Source organism: Excalfactoria chinensis, chromosome 3, assembly GCF_039878825.1.
Source record: "Excalfactoria chinensis isolate bCotChi1 chromosome 3, bCotChi1.hap2, whole genome shotgun sequence".
Lineage (NCBI taxonomy): Eukaryota > Metazoa > Chordata > Aves > Galliformes > Phasianidae > Excalfactoria > Excalfactoria chinensis.
Window position 1 is genome coordinate 55,255,583 of NC_092827.1, and position 17,535 is coordinate 55,273,117.

Here is a 17,535-nt window from a genome sequence, read left to right on the forward strand (position 1 = left end):
TGTCCTTATCTGTCCCCTGGCTGGCACAGCTCCCTCTCCTTGCATTGCCCAGGCTGACTGCAGCAAGGGAGCACAGGGGCAAAGGCCAAAGGCCCGGGCCTTCATGTTCCACCCTCTTGGCACAGCACAGCAGGAAGCTGCCTTCACCAAGGCAGCCTGACTCCCTGGCAGGATGGCAGCAGAGGCCACTCCCAAATGCTCTGCCCTGTCACAATGCCACCAGCTGCCCACTGTGAGCGTTTGAAGACCTTGCTGAAATTCTGGAAGTCTTTCATGAATGGACACAGCACAGTTTTCTTTCTCTGCATCTTGTAACTTCACTGATTTTCACAGGGGTTTTACTTGTCAATGGACACATCCCAAACACGAGCAGTTAACCCTCTGTCAAGTTTCAGCTGGATATTTCAAAGCAAAAAAGAACCAAAGCTAGCCAAAGAAGACAATTACTTTTTAATGTAGGCAAAAAGAGGTTTTATTTCTCATACAGAGGAATACCTCAACTGCTTTGAAAGAAATTTTTTCTCACATTCATAGGCCAGCGCTTGGCATGGAAAACTCAACAGCTGTTACTGTGGAAGGTTAAGAGCTACTGGCAAGAAAGTCTGTAGGTGACGCTCTTGATAACCCACAGTAATTCAAATTTGGCTGGTTATACCCTGGCTACCCCTCTATTTGACTGAAAAATGTTGCCCAAGTCCAGAAGAGCTTCACCAATCCACCTACTGCTGCATGATTTCACAAGGCCAGCACCCAAGTGCCCAGTTCTTGTCAGCTTACAGTTTATCAAGAAGAAACCTAGAATAGCAAATGTAGGAAGACATTTATCACCTTCCACAAGCACTGTGACAAGGCTCTATGACACTAATTACAAAGCCTGAAACAAATCAAATAGTGCTCAGGCACTGCAAGGCCATACTGGAAAGGCACGTACTGGTAGATGAAGGTGGCAAGTTTTAGGAGACCATGATGAAAAGTGAAAGAGCTTTAGAAAAATAAACAAACGCTATGAGTCTGAGCTGCTGAGCTTTCCCCTTAGTGTAGCAAATGGACAGATCAATAAGATGAAAAAAGCATTACTACAAAGGTGTGATGACAGAAGGACCAGCATGATAGAAAGATACTGTAAATTAGGGGAAGAAGATTGCTCACCCATATCAGAAGATGTAAGATTTGCAGGGGAAATGTTCACGAAGGAGGCAAGCCCCAATGGCAGTCAGCCCTTAAGTGAGGTCTAAGAAAGGTGCAGCCAGGCTCCACACCCTTAGGGTCACACAGGTGAATTGCCTTCACCTGTGCTCCCAGGGCTGACCGGGTCCTTTCCCCAGCTGTTCTGCCTTGGCAGGGGGGTTGGACTCGATGATCTCTAGAGGTCCCTTCCAACCCCTACAATTCTGTGATTCTGTGACTCAATAGATCCCATCTACTTTGGCATTTGGATTCATAAAGCTTTTCCAGTGAATTCCTGTAAGTAATCCAATTCTACATGCTCTTGTTCCCCTAAAGAAAAACACTGTACTTCATAGTTGTTACCATGACTATCTCATGTGAAAACTGATTTGTAGCTTTTATGCTGCTAGAAAGATGTTTGGGGCATCTGAGTCAATAGCAAAGGTATGGCTGCCTCTGAGATAGTGGAGACTAATATACTGGAAGGCAGTCAGTTAGCTCAAGCTACAGATACCTGCTTTTGCTACAAATACATTCCTCATCCCTTTCAAAACACCTCCTTCACAGAAACTCCCTTTTGTCTGTACTCACTTTGAAGGGGACATAAGATTCTACACTCCTTATACTGTGACTCCTGCACTGAAAGCAGTTGCCAGGTGCCTTAGAGTGACACAGCTTTTTCCAGGCATGCTCCCTGAGCTGCAGCAGCTTTGCAAGCACAGGGCACACTTCTGCCAGTGAAACCTTGCTGCAATTCACTCTGCCGTTTATTTCTTCCTCTAGGCTTTTCTAGCCAAACATTTTGAATGCACTTTTCAAAATGAAAGCCTCCCTTAGCCAAGTACGGAACCATTAAAATGTAGTAGTGATACTAAATAAAGATCCGTCGCTGTGGCACTGGGTCTCACGAAGCATTTAGGGTCACACTAGTCAGAACACTGCCACTTTTTCCTCTGGTAAGAAACTACAGATTCTACATCATTGAATCTTTTCTAAAGGACTGTTTAGTTTTCCTATACTTTATCGGAAGAATAAAACACACTGATTCAATGAAAAACTTCCGAATAGTTTGAATCAACTTCTCAGCTTGATGCTTTACATTAAAAAATTATTAAACTTGAACAGTAATATCATTTGCTTTGAGTCCTTCTACACACTATTTGCTGAAAACACTGAAAAAATTGTTTCAGGTCAACTCACCCTTTGAACTCCTGCAGTTTCCTTTCCACATTTCCAGATAACACAAAACCAGATAGATATAGAAAACATTCTGTCTGAAATATACGCATAGTTCACATGAACGTGACCACCCCTCATGTACAAAACAAAGCTATAACACTATTTTAATATTAAAGACTGATTCTGCAGCCTTGTAGAATGTAGGTCCTTGGAGATAACCTTAATTCTATTTGGTCACTAGAATTACTCCCAGTATGACTGTTGTGTGGTAATGTGGAAATAAGGCAGCATAGAGTATGCAGGTGTGCTTTAGGCCTACAGAGCCCAGAACCTGCAGCACTGCCACCTGTGCTGTGAGTATCAGGTGCATATGACCTGTCAATCTTTCCTCTCTCAGGGTTAATAGAGACCATGACACCCTGCTGGTATAGTACACACTTTCACTGGGATTGTTCGGTGTAAGGAAATGTGCACACCAGCTCCTGCCTTTTCTGTTAATCTTTTCTGGCCTGAACCAGCAGAGTTTCTTCCAGTAGACTGGAAGAAGCTAAGGAAAAGATTTAAATCTACTGCCAGATGCTAGGAGCACTTAAGCTGACACAGTCAGATTCCTTCCCTCTGTTTCCCTGCTCCAGGTCATGCCTGAGGGGACAAAGTGAGAGTCCCAAGTGAGTCAATTATGAGATATCTTCCAGCAATCCAACATTTGTTCTGAGGATAATAATCCTGCGGAAGTGAGGAAGAAGGAACGGGCTAGTGAGAAACCTTGGCTTCTGCAACCCCAGAGGAAACCAAAGCTCTGGCATTCCCTGACAGATCCAGCAGTGAAAAGATGCATTCCCAAAGAGGGAGAAGTGTGGGCCCCTGGGCTGTGTCACCTCAGTCCTGCCTTCCTGTCCTTACACAAATACAAAAATTGCAGAATGCGCAGGAAGGAGTTAAACACTAAATACAAGAGTGCCCCCTAGTTTCACCCAGGACACTGCGGGTTTATTACACAAGTTACGTGTCAACATTTTTCTTTGAAAGCCGACAGGCTGTAGGCCAAGCACTCTTCAAGAAGAAGGAAGAAAAAAAGAAAGAAAAAAAAAAGGAAAAAACACAACTTTGTGACACACAAATTCTCCTCAGAACTTCTTACTTTAAGCTAAGTGCCAAAAAACACGCAAGTGCCAGCCAATGACTCATCTTTTAAAAGCCTGGCTTTTGGAAAGTGGTTTTTACTTCAGGAACTCAGGATTGCTTCTAACATACTAAACGTTGTGAGATCAATAATTAAACTAGAAAAAAAAAAAAAAAAAAAAAAAAAAAAGAAAGAAAGAAAGAAAGAAAGAAAGAAAGAAATAATAATAATTAAAAAAAAAAAGAGAGGTAGTTTAAATATTTAAACATCAGCCATCTTCAGGGGTTCTGTTAACTAGAAATGCTGGGGAGTTCCAAGAACAGGAAAATGCAGAAAGGCCAAGAGTGTGTCTGATGACTCAAAATAGCCAACATTCACTTTATATTACTATAATACTAAAACATATTTAAAATCATTTTGATCTCTTTTTAATAATGGAACCAGACACATACATCACATTGCCTTGGAAAGAGTAGAACTACTATGTTTTTATTTTTTTTAAATGTGGATGCAAATGGAAAACATATGATTACATTCCATTTCTTCTTCCCCTGTGCTATGTTTCACCCATTTCTCAACACACATTGCTCACATACGGCCTTCATTAGTGCTGAAGTTACATGTCATCATTTTGCCATCACACAAGCCAAACTTCTAAAGTGCTCTCTTGCTTCTAGGGATTTCCTTATTTACACACCACATAAAATCCTATTTACACCACAATGAACACATATGGGAGCATGGAAGCCTGTACACAGGTGAAAGTAGGTAGGAGAAAGGGCAAGATCTGCTTTTAAACCAGGTGCAAGGATGGATCAAGGTAATGTTGCTTATCAGCCCCAGCAGGACAGTGGCTGGACAGCTCAGTCAGAAATCCACTTGTGGCAGTACAATAAGTGGCAGAGAAAAATTCAGGAAGCTGAGGGGAAGGAAAAAAAGAGAAAAAAAAATAAGCATTTGATATAGCAGACTCTAAACAAGAACTACTTCTTCCTATAATTAATGCAGGCTTTCCAGCATAGTATTCCACCTCTTTTCCCCTTTTACTAAAGCTAATGATTATGACATGTGTGGTGCTACCCTCAGAAGCTTCTTATAAACACAGTTCATATCTTATGCATGCAACAATCTGACAGCATGCAGATGCCATTGTCCATGGGTGTTCTGGGAGAAATATATATAGCTATCTGGTTATCCCAGAACTGGTGACATCCCAGCCTGACATTGCAATCTGTTAGGCAGTTTTGAAAGAGTCTATTGACATGATATAGATTTTTCCCAACATAAGAATGACTGTCAGAATTATTTTGGATCTCACCTGCTCTTCTTTATCAAAGAAAAACAAGCATGAAAGGCTTCAGAGTAAGATCGAGAGTCCTTGATTTAGCTAGTTAAAGAGAGGATTATTCCTAAATACTCATCTGAAGCACTGTTTAGCAGTTAAACTGCACACCACAATTCTGGGCCATTTTTATCCATTCCTGTGTTTTAGAGCAACTGCTATTAGGACCATAACTTAATTTTTCCACACTAATCAACTACAAAATAAAAACATCTCCTATTCTGTAAAGAAAAAGAAATAAATAAAGAAAGAAAAAACACTAAACCAAGGGCTATATCCTTTTAGCCACACAGTTCAGTTTTAATTCCCAAAAATGAAGAACTGAAGGGGTTTGCCTGCAGGGCAGAGGTGGCTCATTTCGCGGCAGCCTTCAGGTCTCCATTATTTCCCGCTTAGTGACCCCAGCTTGCAGAGCCCATCCTCGCAGGTCTGCTGCTCAGCTTCCTACACTAGGTGGCATGGGAGGACCAGGTTTCTCCAACCCCCATCACAGGCGATGACAGGCGATCCTGCTGCACTTACTGGTGTTCTGCAGAAACGATTGTTTTTTAAATTAATCACCTGGCAATTTTATCGGGCTAGATGCTGAAACTCTTCTTCGAGGGGTTGTTTCCCCTGTGAGTTTTCCATTCCCTCTGCATACTGTGCTCTTCAACATCTTTTGCACCTTTCCCTCTTAACTTTCCAGTATCACTTACCTTTCTGCAGCCAGAGATTATATTCTAACACTGACCCTTACCCAATTAAGTCTCAGTTTTCCCATTACTCTTCCCTATTACTCAATCTATACATGCCAAGAAACAGCACTGACATCTTTGAACATTTACAGTTCACAGGGGAGGAACCTGGAAGCCTGCATCCAAAAATACTTTCATCTCCTCTGAATCACAGCACTTTAGATGTCTGAAATAGTCAGACTCCTTGAAGAGGTCAATTTGCTTCTTACCTTGCTCAACTTCTAAGCTGATTACTGCAAATTATTGACCCTATAAAGCAACCGCGCTAGATCCATCAGTGCTGTCACTGGGAAGGGCAGCATTGCTCAATACTGAGATTGCAAAAACAGAATAAAGTGAACCCTGCTACAGCCCTGCTGCAGCCCCATCCTCACCCCTCTCCCCCTTCTTCTTACCCCTGTCCCATGCCTTAAAAAGATGCACAATGAAAACCTTCTCAGTCAAATCAGAATGTCCATCTGGCCCTAAATTGCTTGGACACAGAATACTTAAGGCACGGTCATTACCTTACATTATTTCCTTTCCACTGTCATCAGAAAGCACCTCATTTCTACTTGATGGTTACCAATACCACGTGAACACAAAGCTGTTCTCATTACCTCACTGTTCTCCCAACATGCTACTTAACAGCTCTCCAGCAAACAAACCCTACCCATGCAACCCCCACCCAACCCATATATGCAATCTGCCTTCCCCTGCCTGAGGGAACAGTGGGGGTTAGGTTACCTCTTGAAGTGCTTTCCACCCTTGTTTCTATGATTCCCTGAGGAGAGGCTTATCTCTGAGGCAACATCTTGCAGGACTTCAGGGTTACACTGGTGAGAGTGTTCATGCCAGAAACAAGGAGGGAGATGTTTAGCATTAACAACAGAGACCTGACTTTTCAAAGGGGGAGATCTCATGATATGAGTAAGATTGAGTCATTCTGGTTTTGTCAGATGGAGGTTCAATACAAGAGCTATCCCAAGGTTGTTAGCTATGTTTTTTAAACTGATTCCTTAGTTACATCTGCTTAACTCTGAGTTTCCTTACCTCTTGCACCCTGCCATGCTGAGCTGACACCTACTCCTTTCCTCTCTACCTTTTCCTTTGCCAGGGCACAAAAGAGGATCAGGCAGACCACCTGTACCTGGAGCAGAAAAAGGAACTATTAAAAAATAAAACAAAAAACCTTAGGAGTATGTTATTCCCTTGTTTTGATTCAAGGAGACATCTAAATGAATCTACTCTACAGCCATTATGAATGCCTGTGTTTCATCACTTGTAAAATAATAAGCACCACTAGCACTTTTCAGTTTCCATGGTATCCACATAAGTATGTTTTCTGGAAGAAGAGTTCCTATGAGAAGATATAGATTATGGCACTGTCCCCACTTGGCATGAGCAAGCCCACCATGTTGCACGAAAGGCAGAAGGCAGTGTTACCTTACAGCTCCCTTCTGTCTGTGTACTACCTTGTAGTTCAAAAAGGGAAGGAAAAAAGCCTAAGAGAAACTTCATGAAAAACATTGTAACAAACAAAATATAATTGAGGCACTGGGGTGACCATGTGGGGATAAGCACTGTCCTCAGTTCCATCAGTACAAGTGTAAATAGGAGCTAGAAATTACACATAGGTCACTAACACATGACAATGTGAAATACTATAAAGTTTAATCTATGCTAGTGTGGTGAGACCATTCATAGCTGCTCAAGACTCACGAGCAGAGAATGTGGTCATTCCATTCTTGGGATCATAAAAATTTACTGCACACCTTCACATGCTCTCCCTATATAGCTCCATTTTATTTCACTGGCAAAACATGGCCAGCTGGAGCTACAGCTCTGATTAACTGAATGCTCAAGATGCAGAATGCAGTCTCTAGAATACATCATATTCACAGCAATATTCTGACTGTAAAAAAGGCTTGACTTTTTAATCTGTTCCAGAGATGCAGATAAATGTAACGTGTTAGAAATAGGGACCACCTACACATCAGATCACACTTACGAGGATAATGTATGCAGGCATACAAAATTGCCAAGGAACACAAAGCCACCCAGAAAGGGGTACTTCCCCAGGCTGACAGGCTTATGCCACATTTCAACTGACTTCATAAGGCAGCCTGGTGACATTTGGTTTCAGCAGAACCACCTGAAGGGATGAAAACACGCTGTTCTTGGACGGTCAGTACCAGGGACATTACGATTTTCAAATATCTTGCCAAAAGACTAAGCCAGGAGCAAACAGCATTGCGGATCAGAACTGACTTCAAAATCATAAACAAAAACCAATGAATAGAAGCTACCTAGTAGAGATGCTGAAACATCTCCATTAATTGCCAGTTATTAAGATTGCCAAACACTTTCAGAGGGAGAGAGCTGAAATGTTTTTTTTATGTTTCTAAAACAAGGAAAAGGGGGGAAAACAGAAGGAGGAAATGCAGTCCTATGACTCAGAGGTGCAACTGAAAAAGAAATGTAAACGTTGCCACAAATGGGCTCACTGAAGCCCAAGGCAAAACTCTACGTCTTGGAAAATTGCAGAGGATCTTAGAAAGATCCAGTGTTTTATGATAAGGAACACCAAAATGAACAGAATCTAAAATCAAAACAATAAAATACCCCACAACTTGGGAATGAAACAAAATGGAGTATTCAATTCTAAGAGTTTACTATTTCTCTAGACCAGAGAGAAGTGAGCATTGATGAATACCTAACTTGGCATAGTAAATTTCTATTGAAGGCTTACCTCTCTTGTTCCACATACCAGGAGGAGAAGAAAGAAGCAAGGGTCCTCCCGTTATCAACATGCTGACATCAAGCAATTTCTTCATCTTTCTCAATAATCTGAAACACTGTTCTTGCCAGATTTCGCAGAGCTCATCCAAAAATCACTCAAACAACTAGCCAGCTCTGTTCAGTTCAAATAGAATCCTGCAGTAAGAAACTGTAGGAATTAGAAAGATACAGCAACACTCCTAACCACCACTATATTTTATCCAGATTCTCCACATTCAGTTTATACACCAGTTACTTCAGTAACTGAAACCTTAAGCTAAAACAGTATAATTCTAAAGCCCTGCACCTAGAACTGTACACTCCCACTTCCCAGATGAGCACTACGGTCCCTTGGGAATCCTTCCTACTCTTGCTCTCAGCATTGATTAGGAACAGCTGCAAGAGGCAGAGCTTGGAAAGACCCACCTGAGACATAGAGGCACTTAGGGCTTTACTGAGAAGTACTGAATGTCCATTCAAAGCTGTGGTGCTTCTTTTAGAGGCAGGCTTTAACCTACCTCTTCCATCTTGCAGATGAATATCCTACAAATGGCTGCGAGGTCACTCTAAACTCTGGCGGGTTACCTTAAACACTCCATTTGAAGCTAATCTTGGAATAAACTGCTTCTAATGTTTGCTAGAGCTGAAGTGTGAAAATGACCCATGCAGCAGAAAAATGGATGTTTGGTTCCTAGACTGTGCAAACAAAATGCTGCACACAAAGTGGACATCTCATTGGAAGAGAACAAGGAGCAAGACTCCAAACGATGAGCAGACACAGCCACCTGACAGGGGATTACTGAGAATGTTGTCCTGCATGGCACGCACACACATTTCTTCAGAGAGCTGGAAATTGAACTAGTTCTCCAATCCCACATCAGCTTTTGTGAATCTAGCATTTATTTACTTCATCTGTGAGTACCCAAATGAATGTCTTTTGAACACATTAAATGTTCTTAGGATTTGCTTCCCCAAGAAACAAATATATTTTATTGTTTTTTTATTTTATGGTTTTTGTGCACCTCCTAGAATGAGGGCGTGAGCTGGCAACTGAGCCAAAACAATCACTTAAATGCACAGCTCTTCTGGTGGCAGATTGTTCCCTGTAGGAGATCACCGGTTGTTCTTCACATCTCATGGGTGTTTGAGAAGTAGTTCTTCAGCAACTTCTAAAAAAAAAAGAAACCACCACCAACCAGAAAGGAAGGTTGTTTGTCATATTCAGAAAAGAGTGTTCATGTAATCAGAACAAAAAATGTATTGCATTAATTTAATTTCTGTGAATGGCACACAGTTACTACGGGCAGTTGGAGCCTTACATATTTATATAACACATAATTACTTAATTCAATTATTCAAAGAAAATTACTTCACACCCCCACAAGATACTCTGTGTCTTGCTAAGGAGACAGATACGCCTGGTTTTACGTGCAAGTAATGTCACCTCCAGCAGAAGCTCATTTATTAAAATACCAGAATACTGCTGTATAATGCCTATTGTAACACCCACCTCCCACACACACAGGGCAGTGTGCTGCTTATAACAAAGAAGGCATTCATAGCTGTTATCTTGAAAGGTAGTAGGGGCGATAAATGTATTAAAGGAACCAAAGAAATGTTCACCTTACCAAAGAAAAGATAAGATAGCTCAGGGGTGATTTTTCACTGGAAGCTGAGGTGCTTCCATACTTGGTATCTTAGGAACAACTTCCCCCACATTGTCAAAACCTTTTTTGTAGCTTTGAACTTCACCTGACTTTACATCTACCAGGAACCCCAAATCTAAACTCTGAGTTCCCAGAATTAAATGTGGGTCTCAGCTCTTTGGCTAAGCCACCTGGCAGCTTCACCCAAGACTGTTACAACCAAGATATTGCCACCAGTTCAGGCTGTATCTCAAACAGGAGCAGGGCTACCAAGAGCCCTTTGGTTTGGGTTAGACAGATACTGGTGACCAGATCACTGCTTCCCTGCAGATCAGTTCCATCTGCAACTTATGTTGTTATTATCACTACAGCAGCTCTCTGTCTATTAATATGCCTCTTGTGCAAAATTCAGTCTGGCGCTTTCAAGAAGGAAAAGGTGGTAATGAAAAAAAAAAAAATCTCAAGCTCTTAAACTCAACTACATATCAGGAAAAAATATTGAGAGAGAACTATAAATTCTTGGGACAGAATTAAAAATAATAATAATAATAAAAAACAAATAGCCTCATTTTTACCAGGTCACCCCGTCCTCCACTGCTTTTGCTGAATATTTAAGAGAAGATAACATTTCTAGTGCAGCAGTCTGACAAACAGCAATTTCAGTGAGAGGTCAGCCCTCCACATGGGCCACGTGAAGTGTGCCACAGCCTGCTTGCCTAGTTGGTAGCTGAAGGTGCTCAGCACGTCTAACTGCAAACGCAATAGCTTTGCTTTCTGAGCTCAGATATCGTGCTATTCAGAGCAATCCGCAGACTCTTGTGTGTTGAAACTCATGAAGCCCACTGGGACTGAACCAGGGCACTGACTGCTTCCAAACAGGAACAGCCAGATTTGGGGGTTTTCACAGTAGCCACAGGACAGAGATTAGAAGTCATGAGGTCCATGCAGATCAGACCTTCTCTTTTCCTTCAGTGAATTTAACCCCTCAAGAACAGCAGACTCATGCTTTGTCTTCATGCTGCATCCTGACAGTACACACAGGAAGCAGGAAAACCTAACGTATGCTGTATAACGAGGCAGACACATGCACATTGTGTAACAAATGTCTGTTGAAAGGAGAGAAGGAGACAGTGCAATTTCTTTCCCTTTTTCACCCGTGTCCTCATTCCCCTCCACCCTCACACTCAGCAGTCTGGAGGAGGTTTCACATTGCATTAGTGTTACCGCCCGTGCATTGGCCTTTGCTGTGCCATCGCCGCTGGCTGCTTGGCAGCTGGGACAGGGAGAGCCTGTGTTAGGCAGGACAGGGGACACTCTGTGGTGACAGACCCTCTGCCTGAGGCAGATCTGTGGGCATGGAGCAGACATACGGTGTTACCACTCTGCCCATCACCAGTTGCCACTTCCAGCTGCCTCCAGTTGGGTATGTAGGGCAGCTTTGGCATCTCTCAAAGCCCATTGTTTTGATAGTGATGACCCCTGGCGAGACCTCTACCATCAGCAGTGAAGACAAGAGAGCTTTCTCTCTCTCTCTTTTTTTTTTTTCCCCAGGGAACACCACCGTACTGCGCAATGCCTCTTGTATCTAACCTCATTAAAGGAACTCATCTAACTCATCTGCACTGAGGAAACTCTCACCTCCCCCAAAGGCAATGACTCAAGATACTAATCAGTGCAATGAGGATGTCTGAGGGTTTTCCATCCACCACTTTAGCCTGGGCTATACTTTTCCTTCCTCCACTACTGCAGCCACAAAGGCTGTTCTTGATTTGCAAAGGAAGACATCCGGCCATTATTTGTGCTGACTGCCCGATGTATATGCCTGAGGTATATATCAATTTAAACAAAGTGACAAATAATTAAATATGCCCTGGAGCACACCCAGAAGAGGCTGTATTCTGCTTTACCACACCTTTCCCTCTTTAGTGCTTTTTGCTTCGTGTCCTTATTTTGCCCTTGCAGCTCTCTAGAGTTTGAACAGAAGGAGGCACCATGTCTAAAGAAAGCTCTTAAAATGTGGCTTCTGTATTTGGCCCAGAAACATCCTCACAGCTGCTGACCATCTCTGTCTCTTAAAGAGACGAGAAAGGATCACCCTCAGGAGTCAGAAGTATGCCTTACTAGGGCCAAGCAATATAACACCAGCTGAAGTCATTCTGCTCACATCTCTGAAAATGAAGTTGGTTAGTTCTGAACTTTCTGGTGTTATGGACAATGAAGAAACTGACAGCAGCCACACACAGAACATGGGGATTTTCTAGAAAACAGAAGGCACCTCCACTTACTTTCCCTGATGGTGCATGCCTTGGTTCCTCAGGCCAAAGTAGTGAATCCAGTCAGAACTTACTGCCAACAACACCAAGTCACCTCTGAAAGGTTATTATTAAAAGTCATTCATTGCATTAATTCACAACCGTGAACGTCAGCAGACCTTTATCTTTTAGCCTGAGGGTTATGCTAGCTCCTGCAAGCCAAAGCCCAATCATAACAAGTGTCTTGGATTGTAATTACAGAGTGTTTTCCAGTGATACCAACTACCTATTTTGCCTCCGTGTATTTTTGAAGGCCAAAGGTTGCCTCCCTATTACAATGCCGCTGTGTCTATACCAGAGAAAATAAATAAATAAATAAATAAATAAATAACATAGTTTAATATGTAGATGTAATTTTTAGATGTACTACTGAAAATAAAACATGTTGCAAATAAGTGAAGTGGAGCACCTACAACTATGCTTGACACAGGAGAAGGGGAACAGAGGCTTGCCAGGCCTGGAGCAGAGCATGATGTTGGCTGACGAGGTGAGCACTTGAGCAAATTGCTGCTCTCTTTCCTTAGGAGGGGAAGGGAGCGGTGCAATTTCAAGTCTCATTCTTCGATTTTTTTCAGTCTGGGAAGCTGAAACCAGTTCAAGTTCCTCCCACATCTCTTCTCCACCACCACAGTGAATTAAACTTTCTTTCCTCAAAAACAATGCCTGATACTCCCTCCGCTCTTTCCCGCACCCTTCATCTGATGAAGTATCACGCTTAGTGAGACACTTGAACAGGAGCTTAGTGTTAAATACACAGTTATGTGCTTGACTGGAGCAGGGCCATCCTGGTTTGGAAAAACATGCATTTGAAAGTGTTTTTTCAGGGATTTAGGATGCTCTTCTGACTGAGTTCCTCCATAATTCCCTAGTACAGAGCTAGAATCTCCAGACCCTTCAAAATACTGTCATTAGGTTCTTTTATTTTTCTTCCAAAAATAAATCATGGTGAAGTTGTATTTCAGGAAGCGAGCAAAGTAGCAGAGAAGTATTTACATTCCGATTTACACAGGAATTAATCATGGGTAATATAATAAAATCAAGACAGCAATGCTAAATTAATGCAGGGTTGGAGGAAAAAAGATATAAATATAATCACTACTGAAACAATTTGATGTATGTTTTCTGGTCAGGATAAACAGCTATGTCCAACCTGAGCCAGATTTCAGGAAAGCAATCATTTCCATTGACAATAACATCTTGCTCCACATTCTTTTACCACTATTAAGCAAATATTTGATAAATACCCTACAGAAGGATTACAAGAAAGGCAATATTTTGCTTATTACAAGCCGTACCGAACCTACTACACAATAAGTGATAACGAATGAGCATGTCGCAGAGCAATTTATCTTAGTTGTACTCTAAGTATTTTCAGTGTATTCTAAGAATTACTAGATTTTCAAGAACTCACTACATACATGTCCATAGTTTACATTATAAGTTTTTTTTAAACAAATCCAAGCTATAAGAAAAAATAAACAAAAAAAATGAAAGTAATTGTGGAGCCTAGGAAGTGGAAGATTGCAAGAAAATTATGTTAAGGAATTTGGTTGGATGTTAGACGCATATCCGACAAGATGCTCTCAGCCCATTTAAATGTTGCGGAATGCATCTCTCTCTTCAACAACACAACTGTTGACAAGCTGCCAAAAGTCTGAATGGCAAATCCTCCAACCATGAATAAATCAAAGGAAATTCCAAGATATAACTAAGGCAGCTTCAGTGACTTATTTTGCTATAGTAACTGCAAATTCTCTATGAAGATATATTGGATCTGCCACAACAAGTCAGATGTATTTAAGCCACCCTTAGTGGGTATTATGACTCTGCTGGTAAAGACATGTTGTACATAATCCAAGTATGTCTGCAGAGCCCTGATCTGGTTCCTTCCAAAGTCAGTGCATTTTTCTGGACTCAGTGAATTTACTGGAGTGTAATGGCCAGTAGGCTGCAGTGTTGACCTGGGAACACCATGTGCTTTTATTTCAGAGTATTTATTTGGCTGGAGAAAATCTTTTCCACCTAGGAAAGGGATCTTGAGGAGTACACTCAAGGGAGGACATTAATTCTTATTGATCAGGCTCTGTTGAGTCAACTTACCTCCCACCAGTCCAGGCCCTGTTTTGGCCTCAGCTGTTAGCAGTTTGGCCTGCGTAGCTTGTTTCTAGTGGCTGAGCCAAGTCAAGTGTTTGTTGGGCGTTGACTACTTTAGTTACGAAGAGGGTGAAAAGCCCTGCTTAACTTATCAGGGAAGAAATAATCAAAAGATCCCTGTAATGCATGTGAAGAAAGGGATATGTGCAGTTCCAGAGGTATGGTACTTGACCCTACTGATCTTTCCCCCATCCCATGGGATGCCAGGGGGCTGGAGTCAGCTGATCCCTTGGTTCTCTTAAACACACTGAATAACTTAAGGTTCAAAACCATCTCCATATGTGACTTTACAGGATCTGGTCAAGAACTTTATTACTCTTCTTGACTCCTACCTGGACAAACTTCCAATTATTTTGCAAGGTAGCAGGTTGCTGACAGCAAATATTGATTGCTTACTTCTGCCTCAAGCAAAGGCTTGCATACATCAAAAACTAATCAAAACAAAATGGAAGCATGATCCACTGATGATTCTATAAGATATGGCTGCACAGGGGCTGCTCTTGTCTTACAATGCTCCTTTCCTTTAGAAGGAACATCACCCGTCCTGTGCCAATGCTCGTTACACTGTCTGCATTGTATGCAGTCGTTTTTGTAACTGCAACAAATTTAGAGTAACCACTTCTTTTTTAAACTAGGACAATGAGGAAGGCTGAAGAACAGTGTGATATTAGGACATTTTCTACTTTGAAGGAGACATCTTAGTCTTTTTGAATTTTCCAGTTTTCATATAGGTGATCATTTATGAATTCTGTCTCACTTTGGGAGTGTCATAGTTCTCATTTATATCAGAAGTTAAATGTTGGTATGGATCAAAAGCACTGAACAAGCAGGTAATAATCCATAACTTGTGAAAGTTTTGGTAGCTGAAATCTAAAATTTATCTCTAAATTAAAACCAGATTCGGCTGATGGTTGCTTTTTCTTTTTTCCAACATTTGCTGGTACACTATTGTAATATATGATTTATCATGTCCTCTGTCTGCTTCCCGTTCTGCAGGGCCAATTTAGTACAGCAAGCTTTTTGCCTGCAACCTATCTGATCAGACTGTTCACATAAAAATACACTTTCCTGACATTTACAACATAACAGCAAAGAAATCTAAACAGTTCCAAAGTCAACTACTACCCTAACTTTCCAGGGATTATTGCTCAAACTCTAGCCATCCTTTTTCCAAGTTTCCTTAATGTACACAGATTTGAAAAGCTACACACTTCTACATCATATTCCTTATCTGAGAGTAATTGGAGGCTTCTTTTGGTTCCTTTATTGTCCAACACTGCTCTGCATGACCTGTGTCATTGCATATCATGCTTGAACCAGCACCCTAATTCCAAGTGTTACTGTATTTCAATTCCAAAATTCCCATTTTAATGTGCCTTATGTGTCCCTTGTTTGCCCATTTTATTGGGATACAATTCCTTAATTGGCTTAATAGTCTTCACTAAGCTCTCAGGTGTCCTGCTACAGACAGCTTCAATCTTACCACACCAAACTGACCTGTTTATCAAAAATTTCTGTATAATTACCAGTTTCCATGGGTTTACTAAATACAGTCTTTTTTAAAAGTCTTCAAATATATCACAGCCTTGTTCTACATCCTCCTTTCTTTCTTATTTATTTGACAGAAGCTTGTACTTTCATGATTATGATGGGCTGCTGTCCAGCCAGAGGTTCCTTTCACTTCCAGTGGGCTACTACATGGATTCATCGATGCATTGCTCACAGCACAGAGCCTCTCTCACCATTTTCTTATCCCCTCTTCTCTGAAAGGCAAAATGTAGCTCATTACCCAGTAGCTGTTCAGAGTTCAGAGTCTATTTATCCTAGAAACCCTTGCTAAAATAAAGGTGTGCTCTTTCTTTTATGCACACAAATGTGTTCCCTCATTCTCTCCAAGGGCTGCAAGTGTTAGATGAGTCTTAGTCCCCTGGAACAGAATTTCCTGTGATGACAAGAATCTCACCCTTCAGAGGAGACCAAAACTACATATAATTGTTTGAAGTTGAGTGTATCTGCTGCACACATCAGTCTCACCATGTCTGGAGCTGCTGTTGCAATATGTAGTGCACTGCACCTTATCAGTCACACAAGAGATCGAGTCAGCTGCAATACTGAATCCTTACATGTCTTCAGCCTTTGGGGGATAAGCAAGAGTCCAGACACCTTATCTGTCTCAGAGCTTACTAAACAAATTCCTGAGGAGCAGATCCTCACTCTGGCACTGTTTCTTTAGGGCTAAGATCCACAGAAAAACTATGATGTTGCTGGGGTCCAATGCTTCGTTTTTTCAGAGTTGTAGAGGATAAGCAAAACCTCGGGTATTAAGCCATTAGGAACAAAGTTAATATATGTTACACCGCATTTAAAAATTGAGAAGATGCATGCACATAAGTTTTTCTTGTTTTTTTTTCTTTTTTTTTTTTTTTTTATTTTTATTATTATTTTTCTTCCAACTTCAATTGAATTTCAAGGACAAACATCTTCATGGACCAGCTTTTGTCTCATGCCCTTTAGTTCATCTGCCCTCTTGGGCGTTCTTGGTAATTCACATGCATTCAATGGTTCTGGGAGTTCCTTGTCTGAGGGATTTCCTCCTGCAGGCTGTTCCTCAGCTGAATAAACAGATTGAGCTTTAAAATGATTCAATAAGGTACATTCTCCAACCCCCGTCAGATCAGATCTGATCCACCCTATCTGATGACGACAGTACCCCTGCCAGGTGACAGCATTGCCAAACTCAGTTATGCACGGAACAACCAGTTTGACTCGATTGGAGAAAACTCATTGCACAGAATGGGTGCACTGCAATTGTAACGGTAATTATCATTTCAAGGTCAGTGCCAGGTCCTCATAGGAACGTTAGTCCAATTCAGAAGGCAAACAAAAAGATCAGCCTTCTGATAAAAATGGAGTTTTCTATGTCATACAAATGTAGACAATCTATAAGCCATAAACTTTTCTGAAACAATTTCCTCAAAAGACCACATCTGCAATAGACACCAGCTGCCTCCAGCATGACAAAATATTACAGTGTTTATTCACTTGTATGTCTCAACTAATATACCTCACTTGCCTCTCTATAGTGCACTGGATATTAATGTGCCACAAATGCAGT

General features: G+C 41.4%; 1 long non-coding RNA gene across 1 annotated transcript; it reads right to left on the reverse strand.

The window, feature by feature from the left end:
* Window positions 1–3,929: 3,929 nt before the first annotated feature.
* LOC140250435 (uncharacterized) lies at window positions 3,930–8,626 on the reverse strand. Its single transcript, XR_011903171.1, has 4 exons — window positions 8,280–8,626; window positions 6,581–6,677; window positions 6,275–6,363; window positions 3,930–4,388 (listed from the first exon to the last, which is right to left on the reverse strand). It is a non-coding gene; the product is annotated as an uncharacterized lncRNA (long non-coding RNA).
* Window positions 8,627–17,535: the final 8,909 nt, after the last annotated feature.